This window comes from Sinocyclocheilus grahami, unplaced genomic scaffold, assembly GCF_001515645.1.
Source record: "Sinocyclocheilus grahami isolate Dianchi unplaced genomic scaffold, SAMN03320097.WGS_v1.1 scaffold251.1, whole genome shotgun sequence".
Taxonomy (NCBI): domain Eukaryota; kingdom Metazoa; phylum Chordata; class Actinopteri; order Cypriniformes; family Cyprinidae; genus Sinocyclocheilus; species Sinocyclocheilus grahami.
In genome coordinates, this window is record NW_015505430.1 from 521,314 (window position 1) to 526,282 (window position 4,969).

Here is a 4,969-nt window from a genome sequence, read left to right on the forward strand (position 1 = left end):
AGCTGCTCTATCAGCTGCTTTCTCTCGCCTTATAAACAGTCCTCTCGATTTTCTGTCTTTGCAATTGTAACTCTCACGCTCTTAATGTCATTAACAGGTGCTTGTCCAAAATAGAACCCTTGCCCATATACACACACACACACACACACACACACACACAACCCTCTGTGGATCAGCTGACATACTCGACTTTCTTTCCCACAGACGTGCAAAACTCTCACTGACATACACTGAAAACTGTCAAATCTGTCCATGCGCAGATAAATACTCTTGCATGAACCATCTGCTTGATGATTGAGCTGTCAAACATTCATACTATCATACATAGTCTCCACAACTTGATTTCATGTGCCCCAGTCCCAGTTTTCTCCACCCTTCTTTTTTTCTCTCTCTCTTTCTCTCTAGCTGTCTTTACGTCCCTCCTTCTAAAAGAGTTGTTTATCGGGTGGTTAATTTTAATAGAATATAATAAAACATTTAGCTGCTTGGCAAAAGTACATGGATATAATTTCATTATCTTTATTATGTAGAAAGCAAATTGTATTACTGGTTAGAAAAAATAGTCTCTGACTCTCAGTCCTAAGTAACTACAGACTACCTGATGCATGTTGTGCAAAAAATTTCTGAAAATGAATTCCAAACTGACTAATACTTTTTACGGTGCCAGGAAAAATTTGTTAAGCGGAGCTCAACAGTAAGGATTTTTTTAATTTTCTGGTCCTGTCTAACCAGTAATTCTGTCATGTCTTTGAAAGATGTTAATGCGTTTAGCTAGTAAATGAGATCCTGAAGGATGCTTTTATATTTTTCTTTGTTAAAGTTTAATGAAATAGTTCTTGAGACAGAAATTCTGATCATAACGACAACAAATGTTTTCTATTGATTTATGGAACGGCTGTGAATGAACTACTAATGGATGGATAGGCAAGTGTTTTGTTGGTTAATTAGTGACCGTTTTTTTGGCTTTATTTAATTTTTTTTCACCCACTGATTATGCCCCAGCTCTCTAACTTTCTTTTTTATCCTTTTTCTTTCTCACACACCCCTCTTTGATTTAATGCCATCTATAACTTTCTAAGCTGCTCTATCAGCTGCTTTCTCTCGCCTTATAAACAGTCCTCTCGATTTTCTGTCTTTGCAATTGTAACTCTCACGCTCTTAATGTCATTAACAGGTGCTTGTCCAAAATAGAACCCTTGCCCATATACACACACACACACACACACACAACCCTCTGTGGATCAGCTGACATACTCGACTTTCTTTCCCACAGACGTGCAAAACTCTCACTGACATACACTGAAAACTGTCAAATCTGTCCATGCGCAGATAAATACTCTTGCATGAACCATCTGCTTGATGATTGAGCTGTCAAACATTCATACTATCATACATAGTCTCCACAACTTGATTTCATGTGCCCCAGTCCCAGTTTTCTCCACCCTTCTTTTTTTCTCTCTCTCTTTCTCTCTAGCTGTCTTTACGTCCCTCCTTCTCCTCTCTCAGCTGAGTTTCATGTATGTAGTCATCAGATCTGCACCCACACAGAACAGGTCAGGATTTCATTGCTCTCACTGTTGATGGTTTTTCAATGCACTTGCTGCACACACGCATACTGTCATAGTTTAATCAAATCTGTGACGCAAACCTTAAATTTCATTGAATAGTTTTACATTGTGCAGCTTCTAAAAATGTGTATTATGCACTCAGGAAAATTGATAATACATTTGATAACTTTGCAAACTTGTGTTTTTCTCTCAAAACCTAGAATTTCTAGAATACTGTGTTGAATAAGTTTAAACGTATTGTCTGTACACTGCTACAGGTGTAACTGATTTTGTATGGTAACCTGCATTTAAAAAAAAATTTATTCATAATTTAGCTCTTTTATTGCAGATGTTGACAGACATTGTTTGTCTTGCGATTTAATAAGCTACTAACATATAGGCAGTTACGTTGGTCTGAATGTAATTTATTTAGCTCACACACAACCCTCTGTGGATCAGCTGACATACTCGACTTTCTTTCCCACAGACGTGCAAAACTCTCACTGACATACACTGAAAACTGTCAAATCTGTCCATGCGCAGATAAAAACTCTTGCATGAACCATCTGCTTGATGATTGAGCTGTCAAACATTCATACTATCATACATAGTTTCCACAACTTGATTTCATGAGCCCCAGTCCCAGTTTTCTCCACCCTTCTTTTTTTCTCTCTCTCTTTCTCTCTAGCTGTCTTTACGTCCCTCCTTCTCCTCTCTCAGCTGAGTTTCATGTATGTAGTCATCAGATCTGCACCCACACAGAACAGGTCAGGATTTCATTGCTCTCACTGTTGATGGTTTTTCAATGCACTTGCTGCACACACGCATACTGTCATAGTTTAATCAAATCTGTGACGCAAACCTTAAATTTCATTGAATAGTTTTACATTGTGCAGCTTCTAAAAATGTGTATTATGCACTCAGGAAAATTGATAATACATTTGATAACTTTGCAAACTTGTGTTTTTCTCTCAAAACCTAGAATTTCTAGAATACTGTGTTGAATAAGTTTAAACGTATTGTCTGTACACTGCTACAGGTGTAACTGATTTTGTATGGTAACCTGCATTTAAAAAAAAATTTATTCATAATTTAGCTCTTTTATTGCAGATGTTGACAGACATTGTTTGTCTTGCGATTTAATAAGCTACTAACATATAGGCAGTTACGTTGGTCTGAATGTAATTTATTTAGCTGAGAGATGTTTATACGTTGTTTCTGGATTCGATATCGCAGTTGCTTTAAAATTATAATTGGTTTCTTCCATTCTGACTGCCTTGACTGAGATGTGAGCCCCATTTTCCTTTTGAGGAAACTGCTTGCGAAGTATAGTACATGTTATAGAAGCATAATTGTGAGTTGGGGTAATATAAAGAGCAGAGATGGAGATGATCTTGGTGGGTTAATTATAGCCTGTGTTGCATTTCCAGGTCATGTATAGTGTTTTGACAGTGTGTTATATCTCAAATGACTGTAACTTGCACAACAAAATGTGAATCCAAACACCTTTACTGAGTATCTAGTTTTATATCTGCAGAACAGTTTATAGTCACACTGCATAATCTGTATTTTTACTTGTGTATTGACTTTAAGTTGAATATATGGAATTAAGTTGATTTTTATTACAATATTTTTTGTTTTAAGCTTAAAGCCTGCTATATTTATTACATGTATGCTTTTTAAGAACAAGATATTTTTTAATGTTTTGAATTAAGTCTTGTACTCTCCAAGACTATTTTATCAAACAGTAAAAAAAAAAAAAGTAATTTCTATTATATTTTTAAATGTATTCAGATTTTTGTGCTTAAGAAGCATTTCTTAAGTTTTTTTTTTTAGGATTCTTTGATGAATAGAAAGTTAAAATATAATTGATCTGACATTTTTTGTATCAATGTAAAACTCTTTAGTGCACATTTGATCAGTTTATTGCATCCTTGCGGAGTAAAAATGCTCTTTCAAAAGAAAAGAAAAGAAAAAGCTTACTTCAAGATTTGCTGACAGGGCAAGCTTAATTAAAAAATAAACTTATATATATATATATATATATATATATATATATATATTCTAGTGTCTTGAATGTTCTAGAAAAAAATTTGAATTAATTATCGTTAAAATGTATTCTTTTAATTAATATTTAAATTATTATTATTATTTGTTTGTACTATATTTTACTATACAGATATAATTTTAGCTAATTCAAAAATGTATGCCGTGGCATGTTTGTGAGTTTTTTTTAATGCTATAATTTTGGCTATGGGCCACATGCTTGTTGTATTCTTATTGCTCCTGTGCGGGTGATTGGCCTCAATGAGCCTTGTCTTGTAGTACTGCCTCCCTGCACGGGTACAGTGATAACCAGTGTTGAGCAGTAACTAGTTACTAGTAACTTAGTTACTGTAATAATATTACTTTTTGCAGTAACTAGTAGTGTAACTAATTACTAATAAGATTTCAGTAATATTACATTTACCATCCATAAAACAGCTTAGTTATGTTTGATGCCTCAACCCCGCTGATTTAAAATCCAAAAATCAAATAATTCCTAGATTTATTTTCATAATTTTCACGACTCACACATGCATGTGATGTCCCCAGTGCAGCAGGCAAGCTTGGAATATGGAAAAGCTTACATTCAGCAGATAGAAATATTGCATTTATATTTATTTTGTCAGGAAAAAAGATGATCTGAGGCTGAGCACTGTTGTGTAAGTTTTTAGAGTAAAGTAAAGCCACATTACATCCCACCCACATCCCTCTGATCAGCATGTGGTACATTATATTACTATAATTAAAACCTTTTGGAAAATTTGGAAAAGTTTCTTACGAACTTATGATTTGATCAAATACATAATGAAATATAATCTTATATGGGCAACGGAGAAATTACAATTAGCTTCAAGCTACACATGACAATTAATGAGATTAATACAACACGTCTATTTGAATGTCACGATTAATCACTATTGAGTGTTTGTAATAACTTCTGACTGCGATCCAGTGTGGATTTTGGTCAAATGATGAGGCAGAAATATGTTGTTGGTAACATTCTAGAAGAATTTTATGTGGAAGATACACAGTTACAACTTCTGTGGGGCATGAAGAAAAAGTAATATAACTAGTAGTGTAACTAATTACTGTTTCCAGAAAGTAATAAGTAAAGTCACAATATTACTTTTGAAAGGAGTAACTAGTAATGAGTAATATATTACATTCTTTGAGTAACTAGCCCAACACTGATGATAACAACTTTAGACCCTCTGTTGTTTTGCCGGTCATACATGAATTAACACCTACTGCTCCAACTGGCTCCTCTTTTCGCCTCTATTCTCAACAACCTTGTGTTTCATCCCTCAGTCTGTTCAGTCTATGCTAAACTCTTCCTGCTCTCGCATCTTTTTTTAGAGTAGCGGAATGGCGCACAC